Source organism: Balaenoptera acutorostrata, chromosome 1 (genome assembly GCF_949987535.1).
Source record: "Balaenoptera acutorostrata chromosome 1, mBalAcu1.1, whole genome shotgun sequence".
NCBI lineage: Eukaryota > Metazoa > Chordata > Mammalia > Artiodactyla > Balaenopteridae > Balaenoptera > Balaenoptera acutorostrata.
This window is the reverse complement of record NC_080064.1, coordinates 54,471,021-54,489,965: the sequence shown is the minus strand read 5'-3', so window position 1 is coordinate 54,489,965 and position 18,945 is coordinate 54,471,021. Positions and strand designations below refer to the sequence as shown.

Genomic DNA, 18,945 nt, shown 5'->3' with positions numbered 1-18,945 from the left:
CTTGCCTCCTTTATCAAAGGTAAGGTGACCATAGGTGCGCAGGTTTATCTCTCGGCTTTCTATCCTGATCCATTGATCTATATTTCTGTTTTTGTGCCAGTACCATACTGTCTTGATTACTGTAGTCTGGTAGTATAGTCTGAAGTCAAGGAGCCTGATTCCTCCACCTCTGTTTTTCTTTCTCAAGATTGCTTTAGCTATTTGGGATCTTTTGTGTTTCCATACAAATTGTGCAATTTTTGGTTCTAGTTCTGCGAAAAATGCCATTGGTATTTTGATAGGGATTGTATTGAATCTGTAGATTGCTTTGGGTAGTATAGTCATTTTCACAATGTTGATTCTTCCAGTCAAAGAACATGTATATCTCTCCATCTGTTTGTATCATCTTTAATTTCTTTCATCAGTGTCTTATAGCTTTCTGCATACAGGTCTTTTGTCTCCTTAGGTAAGTTTATCCCTAAGTATTTTATTCTTTTTGTGGCAATGGTTAATAGGAGTTTCCTTAATTTCTCTTTCAGATTTTTTGTCGTTAATGTATAGGAATGCAAGAGATTTCTGTGCATTAATTTTGTATCCTGATACTTTACCAAATTCACTGATTAGCTCTAGTAGTGTTCTGGTAACATCTTTAGGATTCTCTATGTATAGTATCATGTCATCTGCAAACAGTGGCAGTTTGACTTCCTCTTTTCCGATTTGGATTCCTTTCATTTCTTTTTCTTCTGTGATTGATGTGGCTAAAACTTCCAAAACTATGTTGAACAGTAGTGCTGAGAGTGGGCAACCTTGTCTTGTTCCTGATCATAGAGGAAATGGTTTCAGTTTTTCACCATTGACAACGATGTTGGCTGTGGATTTGTCATATATGGCCTTTATTATGTTGAGGTAGGTTCCCTCTATGCCCACTTTCTAGAGAGTTTTTATCATAAATTGGTGTTGAATTTTGTCAAAAGCTTTTTCTGCATCTGTTGGGATGATCATATGATTTTTATTCTTCAGTTTGTTAATGTGATGTAGCACATTGATTGATCTGCGTATACTGAAGAATGCTTGCATTCCTGGGATAAACCCCACTTGATCATGGTGTATGATCCTTTTAATGTGCTGTTGGATTCTATTTGCTAGTATTTTGTTGAGGATTTTTGCATCTATATTCATCAGTGATATTGGTTTGTAATTTTCTTTTTCTGTGACATCTTTGTCTGGTTTTGGTATCAGGGTGATGGTGGCCTCGTAGAAAGTGTTTGGGGGGCTTCCCTGGTGGCGCAGTGGTTGAGAATCCGCCTGCCAATGCAGGGGACACGGGTTCGTGCCCCGGTCCGGGAAGATCCCACGTGCCGCAGAGCGGCTGGGCCCGTGAGCCACGGCTGCTGAGCCTGCGCGTCTGGAGCCTGTGCTGCACAACGGGAGAGGCCGCGACAGTGCGAGGCCCGCGCACCGCGATGAAGAGTGGCCCCCGCTCGCCGCAACTGGAGAAAGCCCTCGCACAGAAGCGAAGACCCAACACAGCCAAAAATAAATAAAGAAATAAAATTTAAAAAAAAAAAAAAAGAAAGAAAGTGTTTGGGAGTGTCCCTCCCTCTGCTATATTTTGGAACAGTTTGAGAAGGATAGGTGTTAGCTCTTCTCTAAATGTTTGATAGAATTCACCTGTGAAGCCATCTGGTCCTGGACTTTTGTTTGTTGGAAGATTTTTAATCACAGTTTCAATTTCATTACTTGTGATTGGTCTGTTCTTATTTTCTATTTCTTCCTGGTTCAGTCTTGGAAGGTTATACCTTTCTAAGAATTTGTCCATTTCTTCCAGGTTGTCCATTTTATTGGCATAGAGTTGCTTGTAGTAGTCTCTTAGGATGCTTTGTATTTCTGCCGTGTCTGTTTTAACTTCTCCTTTATCATTTCTAATTTTATTGATGTGAGTCCTCTCCCTCTTTTTCTTGATGAGTCTGGCTAATGGCTTATCAATTTTGTTTATCTTCTCAAAGAACCAGCTTTTAGTTTTATTGATCTTTGCTATTGTTTTCTTTGTTTCTATTGCATTTATTTCCGCTCTGATCTTTATGATTTCTTTCCTTCTGCTAACTTTGGGTTTTGTTTGTTCTTCTTTCTCTAGTTCCTTTAGGTGTAAGGTTAGATTGTTTACTTGAGATTTTTCTTGTTTCTTGAGGTAGGCTTGTATAGCTATAAACTTCCCTCTTAGAACTGCTTTCACTGCATCCCATAGGTTTTGGATCATCGTGTTTTCATTGTCATTTGTCTCTAGGTATTTTTTGATTTCCTCTTTGATTTCTTCAGTGATCTCTTGGTTATTTAGTAATGTATTGTTTAGCCTCCATGTGTTTGTGTTTTTTACATTGTTTTCCCTGTAATTGATTTCTAGTCTCATAGCGTTGTGGTCAGAAAAGATGCTTGATATGATTTCAATTTTCTTAAATTTACTGAGTCTTGATTTGTGACCCAAGATGTGATCTATCCTGGAGAATGTTCCGTGTGCACTTGAGAAGAAAGTGTAATCTGCTGTTTTTGGATGGAATGTCCTATAAATATCAATTAAATCTATCTGGTCTATTGTGTCATTTAAAGCTTCTGTTTCCTTATTTATTTTCATTTTGGATGATTTGTCCATTGGTGTAAGTGAGGTGTTAAAGTCCCCCACTATTATTGTGTTACTGTCGATTTCCTCTTTTATAGCTGTTAGCAGTTGCCTTATGTATGGAGGTGCTCCTCTGTTGGGTGCATATATATTTATAATTGTTATATCTTCTTCTTGGATTGATCCCTTGATCATTATGTAGTGTCCTTCCTTGTCTCTTGTAACATTCTTTATTTTAAAGTCTATTTTATCTGATATGAGTATAGCTACTCCAGCTTTCTTTTGATTTCCATTTGCATGGAATATCTTTTTCCATCCCCTCACTTTCAGTCTGTATGTGTCCCTAGGTCTAAAGTGGGTCTCTTGTAGACAGCATATACATGGGTCTTGTTTTTGTATCCATTCAGCAAGCCTGTGTCTTTTGGTTGGAGCATTTAATCCATTCATGTTTAAGGTAATTATCGATATGTATGTTCCTATGACCATTTTCTCAATTGTTTTGGGTTTGTTTTTGTAGGTCCTTTTCTTCTCTTGTGTTTCCCACTTAGAGAAGTTCCTTTAGCATTTGTTGTAGAGTTGGTTTGGTGGTGCTGAATTCTCTTAGCTTTTGCTTGTCTGTAAAGCTTTTGATTTCTCCATCAAATCTAAGTGAGATCCTTGCCGGGTAGAGTAATCTTGGTTGTAGGTTCTTCCCTTTCATCACTTTAAGTATATCATGCCACTCCCTTCTGGCTTGTAGAGTTTCTGCTGAGAAATCAGCTGTTAACCTTATGGGAGTTCCCTTGTATGTTATTTGTCGTTTTTCCCTTGCTGATTTCAATAACTTATCTTTGTCTTTAATTTTTGCCACTTTGATTACTATGTGTCTTGGCGTGTTTCTCCTTGGGTTTATCCTGTATGGGACTCTCTGTGCTTCCTGGACTTGGGTGGCTATTTCCTTTCCCATGTTAGGGAAGTTTTCGACTATAATCTCTTCAAATATTTTCTCTGGTCCTTTCTCTCTCTCTTCTCCTTCTGGGACCCCTATAATGTGAATGTTGTTGCGTTTAATGTTGTCCCAGAGGTCTCTTAGGCTGTCTTCATTTCTTTTCATTCTTTTTTCTTTAGTCTGTTCCACAGCAGTGAATTCCACCTTTCTGTCTTCCAGGTCACTTATCCATTCTTCTGCCTCAGTTATTCTGCTATTGATTCCTGCTAGTGTAGTTTTCATTTCAGTTATTGTATCGGTCATCTCTGTTTGTTTGTTCTTTAATTCTTCTAGGTCTTTGTTAATCATTTCTTGCATCTTCTCGATCTTTGCCTCCATTCTTATTCCGAGGTCCTGGATCATCTTCACTATCATTATTCTGAATTCTTTTTCTGGAAGGTTGCCTATCTCCACTTCATTTAGTTGTTTTTCTGGGGTTTTATCTTGTTCCTTCATCTGGTACATAGCCCTCTGCCTTTTCATCTTGTCTATCTTTCTGTGAATGTGGTTTTTGTTCCACAGGCTGCAGGATTGTAGTTTTTCTTGCTTCTGCTCCAGTTAATGTAATACTGAGTAGCCCATTATAGTCATAAAAAGATAAAATCCCAGGATGCTCTTGCCATGGGGAGTTGTCTAATAAGGCCACAAAAAGTAACTTAGAGGTGATAACTTTGGGGTGGTGGGTCATATTCTTTTGGAGTAGTTTTTTACTCTAGAAGATTTTCCTTACTGACAAAAATTAGAGAATAGTAAACTGGCAACTGCAAGAATTAGAATTACAGAACAAAACTGATAAAGATTTAAACTCTTAACTTGGAAAAATTATAATCTGATATTCTCTGAAATAATTTTAAAGATCTAGCACCCAGGAGACCGCATTTTCAAATCTCACCTATATGGGACAGAAAATAGAATTAGAAGGGAATGTGCAACAACAACAACAATGACAAAATGGGGATCTGAATGGGGTAGTTTTCTACTGAGGAGGGATTAGAGTCATTACCAAAACCAGAATGAATATTATTTGTAGATTATAATATTGATGATAGCAAAAACTACTATTTGTTGAGCAACAAGTTAGGGTCATCTTAGAAGCATTTAGTCTTATTTCACTCTCATAACAACCTATCATCTGCATCTTACAGATTAGGAAATTGAGGTTTAGTGTGACAATAACTTGTCCAAAGTTATACAGCTAATGAATGTAGGACTGATTTAAAGGCCGCTGTCTGACCTCCAAACTCACTCTCTTTCTACTGCACCCATTCAAATGTACAGGCATGCACACACACACACACACATTTCCTAAAGTTGAATAAATATAATTAACATGTTCTCATGTGAAGAGTCAATAGTTACCCATTGACAATTACCCATCCAGGTGATATCAGCAAGCACTGTCCTGGGACTCAGGAAGGACAAGCCAGGTAAGCCAAAGCCCTTTCAGAAGGAGGCCTAAGTCAATGCCTTGGATGAGTCCTTCTCACACTTATCCTTGTACTTATTCACTGTCCTCACAATATCCCTGTGTGGTCAACAGGGTAGGTATTGTTTTTCTCATTATATATGGAGAACACTGAGTCCTAGAGGCTAAGTGACTCCCCCAAGGCCATACAGCTAGTACATGGCAGGGGTGGGACTCACACAGATCTTGTGACTCCAGATCTAGACTCTTCTTATTACAACCCAGCTGCTTCTAGAAGGTGCATCCACTTAGTATTTTAAGTATAAAACCCGAGTTTAAATCCAAATACTACTATGGCAGAGGTATTAAATTTCACTGATAGTCAATGTTCCCTTATGTAAAAAAAGATAATAGATTGATGTGAAGATTAGGTGAAAGAAAGGAGAACACAGTTCATTGTTACTTCAGTCATGTATATTGGATCCCGAGCTTGCTACAGATCATTTATTTATGCAAAAGGATTTGTTAACCACCTCCTATGTGCCAGGTATTGTGCTAGGTGCTGGAGACACAAAGATAACTGTGTTATTTATCTTTGAAGTTTTAGCACTGAGCACAATGGCAGGCAATGGTAGGAATGCACAAATTTGATATGAATGGGGTGGATAAAAGTAGATGAATAAATGAACAAATTAAATATAGATGAGACAGAAGAATTTTTAAACTTGTATATCAAAATACATCCATTCAACATGCATATTGCACTTTCCTGGATTCTATGGAAGACACAAGAATAAACAAAATACATGTTTTATCCTCAAAGAACAGCAGGGCATAGTGGGAAGAACATGGGATTCGGAGTCAGAAGACCTGTATCTTAAATCTTGATTCTACTGCTTACCAGCTTAGCAACTTTGAATACATTTCTGGGCCTCAGTTTTCCCATCTGTAAAGTGAGGGTAACTGACCTTTCGTGATTATTGAGAGGAATAGCATTTGTAACAGTGCTCTGAAAATTGTTATATAATGTTTTCATTATTATGTAAATATTCCATAAACATTTGCTACTGGCTATCAAATCCAAGTTTATTGGGGTGCTTGGAGAATTGCTTTAATTCCCTGCTTTGCCTTGGTGGTGAAGACTCTGCTGAAGGTCAGCAGTGATGGGACAAATGTGATTGGTATTATCATTGATTGCTTTCTTCTTCCCTGGAATCCACTCAAGACAATCATAGAAGCAGTTGCTCTAAAAGGCTTGTTAAGTTAAAAGGAGATGTGTCCACTAATCAAAGATAAGGGACCAGTAACAAGTTTGAGCCCTGTGTCTAATGGTAACTAATAAGTTATAAGTTCATTGTTTTATTTTATTGATTTATTTTTATTGAAGTATAGTTGATTTACAATGTTGTGCTAGTTTCAGGTGTACAGCAAAGTGATTCAGTTATACATATACATATTCTTTTCCCATATAGGTTATTACAGAATATTGAGTTTAGTTCCCTGTGCTATACAGTAGGTCCTTGTTGCTTATCTATTTTATATACAGTTGTGTGTATATGTTAATCCCAAATCCCTAATTTATCCCTCCTCCCCCACCTTTCCCCTTTGGTAACCGTAAGTTTGTTTTCTATGTCTGTGAGTCTGTTTATGTTTTGTAAATAAGTTCATTTGCATCACTTTTTTTAGATTTCACATATAAGTGATATCATATGATATTTTGTTTTAAATAACACTGAGCTACAGATTTTCTGTGCCTTTTGCCTTTCTTTCTGATTCAGGATTGAGTCTAGTCAATTAATGTATATCAGTCACCCATCATGTACGGGACTAGGGAATACTCCCTTGAGTAAACCATGATCCCTGCCTTCAAGGATCATGCATGTGAGTCAGACATGAATGTAAATAATTATGATAAAGTATGAACACTTTACAACGGAGGTATGAAACAATCATCATAGCAAAAAAAGGTGTGATTGACCAGCTTTGCCATGAAAAACAGTGAAGATTTTATAGAGGATATAACACCTGAAAGGGCCTTAATGTAAGAATAGGAGTTCACCAGATAGTGGAGGAAGAGGGCACTCCAGACAGAGAAAACAGCAAATGCAAAAGTAGAGAGAAACACGAGTGTGAGAGCTCTTGACTTGTTAGGACGGGTGTGTGAAGAAGTGGCTCAAGATGGGGCTCGTAGGTCAGGATCAAATTATGGTGCGTCTTGAAAGTCATGCTGAGGACTTGGGGCTCTAGCTTATGAATCAGCATCCCCAGCACCTAGCAGAGTTCCTAAAAGTAAATGCCAATAAATATTTGTTAAATGAGAAAACTACGGTTAGTTATAGTAACTGAAACGGTTTCCCCTTTATCCAAATATCCCAACTCTCCATTCCTTTAGACTTTGAAAGAAGGAAAAATGTTTACCAAAAAAAGAGTGTCATCGGGAAAGAAAGAGAGAAAAGCAAGCAACTTGAAAGAAGATGGTGCAGATGACGGAGCAGAATAAAGCCACCAATAAGTAATGGCATGCAACAAACACATGAAAGGATGCTCAACATCACTAATCATTAGAGAAATGCAAATCGAAACTACAATGAGGTATCACCACACACCAGTCAGAATGGCCACCAACAAAAAATCTACAAACAATAAATGCTGGAGAGGGTGTGGAGAAAAGGGAACCCTCTTACACTGTTGGTGGGAATGTAAATTGATACAGCCACTATGGAGAACAGTACGGAGGTTCCTTAAAAAACTAAAAATAGAACTACCATATGACCCAGCAATCCCACTACTGGGCATATACCCTGAGAAAACCATAATTCAAAAAGAGTCATGTACCACAATGTTCATTGCGGCTCTATTTACAATAGGCAGGACATGGAAGCAACCTAAGTGTCCATCGACAGATGAATGGATAAAGAAGATGTGGCACATATATACATATATATAATATGGAATATTACATATATAACATGGAATATTACTCAGCCATAAAAAGAAACAAAATTGAGTTATTTGTAGTGAGGTGGATGGACGTAGAGTCTGTCATACAGAGTGAAGTAAGTCAGAAAGAGAAAAACAAATGCTGTACGCTGACACATATATATGGAATCTAAAAAAAGAAAAAGTGGTTCTGACAAACCTAGGGGCAGGACAGGAATAAAGATGCAGACGTAGAGAATGGACTTGAGGACACAGGGAGGGGGAAGGGTAAGCTGGGACGAAGTGAGAGAGTGGCATGGACATATATATACACTACCAAATGTAAAATAGCTAGCTAGTGGGAAGCAGCTTCATAGCACAGGGAGATCAGCTCAGTGCTTTGTGACCACATAGAGGGGTGGGATAGGGAGGGTGGGAGGGAGAGGTAAGAGGGAGTGGATATGGGGATATATGTATATGTATAGCTGATTCACTTTGTTATAAAGCAGAAACTAACACACCACTGTAAAGCAATTATACTCCAATAAAGATGTTTAAAAAAAAAAAAAGAAGTAATGGCATGGGACTTGTTGCCAGACCCCTGGTGTGAAATCGTGCCAAGCTATTTACTATCTATGAAAACTTTGGCAAGTCAAGTAACTACCTGAGCTTCAACTTCTGCATTGATCAATGGGAGTGGTAGGTAGTAATCCTTACTAAACTAAAGCACTGTGTGAGGGATCAAACCAGATTTCTAAAGAAGCTCTTTGAAGGGGCAAAAATTATGCACATTTTGGGCAAATCTGACACCATTCAAGTGAAGTTAAGGGTCTCTGGGTGGAGGAGTGTGGGGTGGAGAATTACACACGGAGTCAAGACACGGAACTTGACAGCCCAGGATGACTGATTCCAGTTTTCAAGAGCAGCGAGAGCCTTGCTAACACTGGCAAATGATTGCCATTTCCCTTGTCAGGCAGTGACAGGAGTTAGTTGACCTGAAAATTCACTAATAGTTCCATTAGAGAAGCCTTGGAAGTAGCCATCTTTTTACTCATCCTGGTCAATTAACAATGAATTAATGCCAGACGTATTTTCAATTGAGCTGAATGCTGATTTCCCCCCATTTTGCTAAAGATATCCTTTTATAGCAGGACAGCTGGCTGGGAATTATGCTGCTTTTCTTCCCAAGGCTGCTCTGGAGTATTTCTGAACCAATGTCAGCTCTAGGCATTGATGAGGTAGCAGGTCAAATCCTGACTTTGACAGAGGATACCCAGGTTCAAGTGCCAGCTCATCCACACACCAGCTTCGTGTTCTTGGAAAAATAACTAAAACTTTAAGAAACTCAGTGTTCTCACATGTAAATTGAAAGGAGAGAGATGAATGCTAAGGTCACTTTCAGCAATAAAATGCAGTGAGAACATTGTAAAGCGGTTTAAGGCGTGTTGGTGTTATGGCGGGCTGGACTTGGGGAATGTGAGAGGAACACTGGACTTCTCCTATGTACTCAGAACTCGGAGTCAGGACACTGCGTTAAGTCTTGACCCTCATATTAGATAAGTGGTTCTCAACCAGGGGAGGTAAGTGAAGGTGGGGTGTGAGGGGGATTTTGCTCCCCATTGAATATTTGGCAATATCTGGAGACATTTTTGGTTGTCACTACTGGCGGTGTTACTGGCATCTAGTGGGTAGAGACCAGGGAGACTGCCAAATATCCCCCAGTGCACACGACAAGTCCCCTCAACAAAGAATTATCCAGCCCAAAATGTCAGTGGTGCCGAGGTTGAGAAAAACCTGCACTAGTATATTGGATAGTTTTGGCCAAGTCACAGCTTTTTGGTTTTTGTTCTCAGTGTCCTCATTTGTAAAAGACAGATGATAATAATATCTGCCTCTATCATCTCACAAGGTCGACGACCAAATTAGGTAACAAATCAAAAGTGCCTTGAAATTTAATGTGCTTCAAAATGAAGGAATATTATCCTCATTATTAACCCACATTTGCTGTTCCACAAGCCATTCATTGGGGTCTATCCCCTTATTCTTCTCGTGAACATGTGGTCTAAGATGCTTCTCCAGTTTGTGGCAATGATTTCAATATTTGACCTTGTTAGATTAATTAAACAAGGAGGCCGTTAGACTAATGCCATAGCAGCCTGCACAAGCAAACCAAAATCTAAGGCTGTGCTTTCCTCAAGGGTATGTAATTGAAACCTAAGGACAACCAATCACAAACAGCCAACTAGGCTTTAAGCTATAACCAGTCAATAATTTGCTTCCATGTTTTCTTTCCCCAGTTCCTGTTGGAGGAATGTTCCAAGCCACTTCCACTTCGGTGCCACCTGATTCAAACTGATATTTGCTCAGATAAACTCCTAAAATGTTTAATATGCCTCAGTTTATCTTTTAACAACCTCTAGGAGTTATGAACCTTGCTCCCAAACTCAAGTATTCAAGAAATATGTTTTATGCTTTTATTGTTAAAGTATATTCCTATTACAAGCCCCCATCTGGCATGGGCCAAACTCTCAATCTTGGCCAGTGATTCACAATTTAAAGGTTATACTCCACTTATATTATTATACAATATTGGCTGTATTCTCCATGTTGTACAATGTATCTTTGTAGCTTATTTTACACCTAGTAGTTTGTATCTCTTAATCCATACCCCATATTTCCTCTCCCCACTGGTAACCAATAATTTGTTCTCTATATCTATGAGTCTGCTTCTTTTTTGTTATATTCCCTAGTTTCTTTTATTTTTTAGATTCCGCATATAAGTAATATCTTACAGTATTTGTCTTTCTCTGTCTGACTTATTTCACTTAGCATAATGCCCTCCAAGTCCATCCATGTTGCTGCAAATGGCAAAATTTTGTTCTTTTTTAATACTACTACTTGAGTAGTATTCCATTGTGTATATAAACCACATCTTCTTTATCCATTCATCTATTGATGGACGCTTAGGTTGCTTCCATATCTTGGTAATTGTAAATAATGCTACTAAGAACATTGGGGTGCATGTATCTTTTTGAATTAGTGTTTTTGTTTTTGTTTTTGTTTTCAGATATATACCCAGGAGTGGAATTCCTGGGTCATATGGTAGTTCTCTTTTTAGTTTTAGACTTCCCAAAAGGCAAGAAAATCCCCATGCACCTGGGTAGGGCAAAAGGAAAAAGAAAAAAAAGAGACAAAAGAACACCTGCACATCTGGGAGGGAGCTGTGAAGGAGGAAAAGATTCCACACACTAGAAGCACCTTCACTGGCGGAGACGGGGGGTGGGGGGGATGGGCAGTGGGGGAAGCTTTGGAGCCCCGGAGGAGAGCACAGCCACAGGGGTGCGGAGGGCAAAGTGGAGAGATTCCCGCACAGAGGATCAGTGCCCACCAGCTCTCACCAGCCCGAGAGGCTTGTCTGCTCACCCGCCGGAGCGGGCGGGGGCTGGGAGCTGAGGCTCTGGCTTCGGAGGTCAGATCCCAGGGAGAGAACTGGGGTTGGCTGTGTGAACACAGCCTGAAGGGGGCTAGTGGGCGACGGCTAGCCGGGAAGGAGTCCGGGAAAAAGTCTGGACCCGCCTAAGAGGCAAGAGACCATTGTTTTGGGGAGCGCGAGGAGAGGGGATTCAGAGCACCGCCTAAACGAGCTCCAGAGAAGGGTGCGAGCTGCGGCTACCAGCGCGGACCCTAGAGACGGGCATGAAATGCTAAGGATGCTGCTGCCGCCACCAAGAAGCCTGTGTGCGAGCACACGTCACTCTCCACACCGCCCCTTCCAGGAGACTGTGCAGCCCACTACCGCCAGGGTCCCGTGATCCAGGGACAACTTCCCCGGGAGAACACACGACACGTCTCAGGCTGGTGCAACGTCACACCGGCCTCTGCCACCGCAGGCTCGCCCCACATTCTGTACCCCTCCCTCCCCCCGGCCTGAGTGAGCCAGAGCCCCCTAATCAGCCACTGCTTTAACCCCCTCCTGTCTGGGTGGGGAACAGATGCCTGAGGGTGACCTACATGCAGAGGCGGGGCCAAATCCAAAGCTGAACCCCAGGAGCTGTGCGAATAAAGAAGAGAAAGGGAAATCTCTCCCAGCAGCCTCAGGAGCAACGGATTAAATCGACACAATCAACTTGATGTACCTGCATCTCTGGAATACCTGAATAGACAACGAATCATCCCAAAATTGAGGCGGTGAACTTTAGGAGCAACTGTAAACTTGGGGTTTGCAGTCTGTGACAGATTTGTTTCTGATATTTATGTCTATCTTAGTTTAGTTTTTACAGCTTGTTATCATTGGTGGATTTGTTTATTGGTTTGGTTGCTCTCTTCTTCTTTTTTTAAAATTATTATTTTTTTATGTTAATAATTTTTTATTTATTATTTTTTTAATTTTTATTTTTGTTCTTTTTTTCTTCTACCTTTTCTTCTTAGCCATGTGGCTGACGGGGTCTTAGTGCTGCAGCCTGGTGTCAGGCCTGAGCCTCTGAGGTGGGAGAGCCAAGTTCAGGACACTGGACCACCAGAGACCTCCTGGCCCCACGTAATATCAATCAGCGAGACCTCTTCCACAGACATCCATATCAACAGTAAGACCCAGCTCCACCCAATGGCAAGCAAGCTCCAATGCTGGACACCCTATGCCAAACAACTAGCAAGACAGGAACACAACGCCACCCATTAGCAGAGAGGCTGCCTAAAATCATAAGGTCACAGACACCCCAAAACACACCACCGGATGTGGTCCTGCCCACCAGAAAGACAAGATCCAGCCTCATCCACCAGAACACAGGCCCCAGTCTCCTCCACGAGGAAGCCTACACAACCCACTGAACCAAACTCAGCCACTGGGGGCAGGCACGAAAACAACGGGAACTACGAACATGCAGCCTGCAAAAAGGAGACCCCAAGTGCAATAAGTTAAGCAAAATGACAAGACAGAGAAACACACAGCAGATGAAGGAGCAAGGTAAAAACCCACCAGACCAAAAAAATGAAGAGGAAGTAGGCAGTCTACCTGAAAAAGAATTCAGAGTAATGATAGTAAAGATGATCCAAAATCTTGGAAATAGAATGGAGAAAATACAAGAAACGTTTAACAAGGACCTAGAACAACTAAAGAGCAAACAAACAATGATGAACAACACAATAAATGAAATTATAAGTTCTCTAGAAGGAATCAATAGCAGAATAACTGAGTCAGAAGAACGGATAAGGGACCTGAAAGAGAAAATAGTGGAAAAAACTACTGGAGAGCAGAATAAAGAAAAAAAATGAAGAGAATTGAGGACGGTCTCAGAGACCTCTGGGGCAACATCAAATGCACCAACATTTGAATTATAGGGGGTCCCAGAGGAAGAAGAGAAAAAGAAAGGGTCTGAGAAAATATTTGAAAGGTTATGGTTGAAAACTTCCCTAACGATGGAAAGGAAATAGTCAATCAACTCCAGGAAGTGCAGAGAGTACCATACAGGATAAATCCAAGTAGACACATGGCAAGACACCTGTTAATCAAGCTATCAAAAATTAAATACAAAGAAAAATATTAAAAGCAGTAAGGGAAAAACAACAAATAATATACAAGGGAATCCCCATAAGGTTAACAGCTGAACTTTCAGCAGAAACTCTGCCAGCCAGAAGGGAGTGGCAAGACATATTTAAAGTGATGAAAGGGAAAAACCTACAACCAAGATTACTCTACCAAGCAAGAATCTCATTCAGATTCCATGGAGAAATTAAAAGCTTTATAGACAAGCAAAAGCTAAAAGAATTCAGCACCACCAAACCAGCTTTACAAGAAATGCTAAAGGAACTTCTCTAGGCAGGAAACACAAGAGAAGGAAGAGACCTACAATAACAAACCCAAAACAATTAAGAAAATGATAATAGGAACATAAATAACGATAGTTACCTTAAATGTAAACGGATTAAACGCTCCCACCAAAAGACATAGACTGACTGAATGGATACAAAAACAAGACCCGTATATACGCTGTCTACAAGAGACCCACTTCAGACCTAGGGACACATACAGACTGAAAGTGAGGGGATGGAAAAAGATATTCCATGCAAATGGAAATCAAAAGAAAGCTGCAGTAGCAATTCTCATATCAGACAAAATAGACTTTAAAATAAGGACTATTACAAGAGACAAAGAAGGACACTACACAATGATCAAGGGATCAATCCAAGAAGAAGATATAACAATTGTAAATATTTATGCACCCAACATAGGAGCACCTCAATACATAAGGCAAATGCTAACAGCCATAGAAGGGGGAATCGACAGTAACACAATCATACTAGGGGACTGTAATGCCCCAATTTCACCAATGGACAGATGATCCAAAATGAAAATAAATAAGGAAACACAAGCTTTAAATGACACATTAGACAAGATGGACTTAATTAATATTTATAGGACATTCCATCCAAAAACAACAGAATACACTTTCTTCTAAAGTGCTCATGGAACATTCTCCAGGATAGATCCTATCTTGGGTCACAAATCAAGCCTTGGTAAATTTAAGAAAATTGAAATCGTATCAAGTATCTTTTCCGACCACAACGCCACAAGGCAAGATATCAATTACAGGAAAAAACTGTAAAAAATAGAAACACATGGAGGCTAAGCAATACGCTACTAAATAACCGAGGGATCACTGAAGAAATGAAAGAGGAAATCAAAAAATACCTATAAACAAATGACAATGAAAACACGACGACCCAAAACCTATGGGATGCAGCAAAAGCAGTTCTAAGAGGGAAGTTTATAACAATACAATCCTACCTTAAGAAACAAGAAACATCTCAAATAAACAACCTAACCTTACACCTAAAGCAATTAGACAAAGAGGAACAAAACCCCCAAAGTTAGCAGAAGGAAAGAAATCATAAAGATCAGATCAGAAATAAATGAAAAAGAAATGAAGGAAACAATAGCAAAGGTCAATAAAACTAAAAGCTGGTTCTTTGAGAAGATAAACAAAACTGATAACCATTAGCCAGATTCATCAAGAAAAAAAAGGGAGAAGACTCAAATCAACAGAATTAGAAATGAAAAAGGAGGAGTAACAATTGACACTGCAGAAATACAAAGGATCATGAGAGATTACTACAAGCAACTATTTGCCAATAAAATGGACAAGCTGGAAGAAATGGGCAAATTCTTAGAAAAACACAACCTTCTGAGGCTGAACCAGGAAGAAACAGAAAATATAAACAGACCAATCACAAGTACTGAACTTGAAACTGTGATTAAAAATCTTTCAACAGGGATTCCCTGGTGGCGCAGTGGTTTAAAATCTGCCTGGCAATGCAAGGGACACAGGTTCAAGCCCTGGTCCAGGAGGATCCCACATGCTGCAGAGCAACTAAGCCCGTGCACCACAACTACTGAGCCTGCGCTGCAGAGCTCACGAGCCACAACTACTGAAGTCCGTGTACCACAGCTACTGAAGCTTGTGCACCCTAGAGCCCGTGCTCCGTAACAATAGAAACCACCGCAATGAGAAGCCCACGCACCACAACCAAGAGAGCCCCCACTCACTGCAACCAGAGAAAGCCCGTGTGCAGCAACAAAGACCCAACGCAGCCAAAAATAAAAATTAATTAATTAATTAATTTATAAAAATATCATTAAAAATAAATCTTGCAACAAACAAAAGCCCAGGACCAGATGGCTTCACAGGCGAATTCTATCAAACATTTAGAGAAGAGCTAACACCTATCCTTCTCAAACTCTTCCAAAATATAACAGAGGGAGGGACACTCCCAAACTCATTCTACGAGGCCACCATCACCCTGATACCAAAACCAGACAAAGATGTCACAAAAAAAAAAAACTACAGGCCAATATCACTGATGAACATAGATGCAAAAGTCCTCAACAAAATACTAGCAAACAGAATCCAACAGCACATTAAAAGGATCATACACCATGATCAAGTGGGGTTTATCCCAGGAATGCAAGCATTCTTCAGTATACGCAGATCAATCAATGAGCTACATCACATTAACAAATTGAAGAATAAAAACCATATGATCATCTCAACAGATGCAGAAAAAGCTTTTGACAAAATTCAACACCAATTTATGATAAAAACTCTCTAGAAAGTGGGCATAGAGGGAACCTACCTCAACATAATAAAGGCCATATATGACAAATCCACAGACAACATCATTCTCAATGGTGAAAAACTGAAACCATTTCCTCTATGATCAGAACAAGACAAGGTTGCCCACTCTCAGCACTACTGTTCAACATAGTTTTGGAAGTTTTAGCCACATCAATCACAGAAGAAAAAGAAATAAAAGGAATCCAAATCGGAAAAGAGGAAGTCAAACTGCCACTGTTTGCAGATGACATGATACTATACATAGAGAATCCTAAAGATGTTACCAGAAAACTACTAGAGCTAATCACTGAATTTGGTAAAGTATCAGGATACAAAAGTAATGCACAGAAATCTCTTGCATTCCTATACACTAACGACAAAAAATCTGAAAGAAAAATTAAGGAAACGCCCATTAACCATTGCAACAGAAAGAATAAAATAGTTAGGGATAAACCTACCTAAGGAGACAAAAGACCTGTATGCAGAAAACCATAAGACACTGATGAAAGAAATTAAAGATAATACAAACAGATGGAGAGATATACATGTTCTTTGACTGGAAGAATCAACATTGCGAAAATGGCTATACAACCCAAAGCAATCTACAGATTCAATGCAATCCCTATCAAACTACCAAGGGCATTCTTCACAGAACTAGAACAAAAAGTTGCACAATTTGTATGGAAACACAATAGACCCCCAATAGCTGAGGCAATCTTGAGAAAGAACAATGGAGCTGGAGGAATCAGGCTCCCTGACGTCAGACTATACTACCAGACTACAGTAATCAAGACAGTATGGTACTGGCACAAAAGCAGAAATATAGATCAGTGGAACAGGATAGAAAGCCCAGAGATAAACCCACGCACATATGGGTTATTTTTGATAAAGGAGGCAAGAATATACAATGGAGAAAAGACAGCCTCTTCAATAAGTGGTGCTGGGAAAACTGCACAGGTACACGTAAAAGAATGAAATTAGAACACTCCCTAACACTATACACAAAAATAAACTCAAAATGGATTAAAGACCTAAATGTAAGGCCAGACACCATCAAACTCTTAGAGGAAAACATAGGCAGAACACTCTATGACATAAATCACAGCAAGATCCTTTTTGACCCACCTCCTAGAGTAATGGAAATAAAAACAAAAATAAACAAATGGGACCTAATGAAACTTAAAAGCTTTTGCACAGCAAAGGAAACCATAAACAAGTCAAAAAGACAACCCTCAGAATGGGAGAAAATATTTGCAAATGAAGCAACTGACAAAGGATCAATCTCCAAAATATACAAGCAGCTTATGCAGCTCAATATCAAAAAAACAAACAAACCAATCCAAAATGGGCAGAAGACCTAAGCAGACATTTCTCCAGAGATGATATACAGATTGCCAACAAACACATGAAAGGATGCTCAACATCACTAATCATTAGAGAAATGTAACTTGAAACTACAATGAGGTAATACCTCACACCAGTCAGAATGGCCATCATCGAAAAATCTACAAACAATAAATGCTGGAGAGGGTGTGGAGAAAAGGGAACCCTCTTGCACTGTTGGTGGGAATGTAAATTGATACAGCCACTATGGAGAACAATATGGAGGTTCCTTGAAAAACTAAAAATAGAACTAGCATACAACCCAGCAATCCCACTACTGGGCATATACCCTGAGAAAGCCATAATTCAAAAAGAGTCATGTACCACAATGTTCATTGCAGCTCTATTTTTACAATAGGCAGGACATGGAAGCAACCTAAGTGTCCATTGACAGATGAATGGATAAAGAAGATGTGGCACAAATATACAATGGAATATTACTCAGCCATAAAAAGAAACGAAATTGAGTTATTTGTAGTGAGGTGGATGGACATAGAGTCTGTCATACAGAGTGAAGTAAGTCAGAAAGAGAGAAACAAATACTGTATGCTAACACATATATATGGAATCTAAAAAACAACAACAACAAAAATGGTTATAAAGAACCTAGGGGCAGGACAGGAATAAAGACGCAGATGTAAAGAATGGACTTGAGGACATGGAGAGGGGGAAGGGTAAGCTGGGACGAAGTGAGAGAGTGTCATGGACATATATACACTACCAAATGTAAAATAGATAACTAGTGGGAAGCAGCCGCATAGCACAGGGAGATCAGCTCAGTGCTTTGTGACCACCTAGAGGGGTGGGATAGGGAGGGTGGGAGGGAGATGCAAGAGGGAGGAGATCTGGGGATATGTATAGCTGATTCACTTTTTTATACAGCAGAAACTAACACACCATTGTAAAGCAATTATACTCCAATAAAGTTGTTAAAAAAAAAAAAGTAAAAGTTCAAAGAAAAAAAATGGGCATAATTCCAGGACTGAGGCTGTGTAGGTTAGGAATATAAACTTTTGGACTACAAAAAAAAAAAAGAAAAGAAATGCCAGGGGCTCCAGGACCCCAGAACCCCAGAGAGACTTTTGGAAGGGAACCAGCATTGCCACCCTGAGCTGAGGACTGTCACTGGGAGCCATAAAAAATATGTCATTGGAAGGGTGCAGAATGTTGTGATGTTATTATGATTATTCCTCTACATCCCAACATACATCACCCCCACTGCCCTATTACTATCACATAGTTCCATGCACACACACACACACATACATGTGAGCTCTATGAGGGCAGGGTCCTTGTCAGTCTTGGTCAACACCGTATCCCGAGAGTCTAAAACTGTGTCCAGAGATATTAAGGCATTCAGAGAGTACATTTGTTGAATTTATTCGGTCATTTACTCATTCATTCCGCAGACGTGTAGTGGGTGCTTCCTATGTCCTAGGCACCATGGCAGGCCTTCTTATGTGTAGTGTGTTGGGGAGAGGGCACAGTTCTGAAACTGCCCCTGCTTTATGACCCGCAGCAATGCATGCGCCTCTCTAGGCCTTAGTTCCTTCACCCTCACAAACAG

The 18,945-nt window shown here is 39.9% G+C and overlaps 1 long non-coding RNA gene across 2 annotated transcripts in view; it reads left to right on the top strand.

Annotated features, from left to right (window-relative positions):
* Positions 1 to 18,166, top strand: part of LOC130707613 (uncharacterized) — a 112,467-nt gene extending 94,301 nt beyond the window's left edge. For both annotated transcript variants that reach the window (XR_009007538.1, XR_009007541.1), the window contains one exon: positions 12,313 to 18,166. This is a non-coding gene — a long non-coding RNA (uncharacterized LOC130707613). The remainder of the gene's footprint in view (positions 1 to 12,312) is intronic.
* Positions 18,167 to 18,945: the final 779 nt, after the last annotated feature.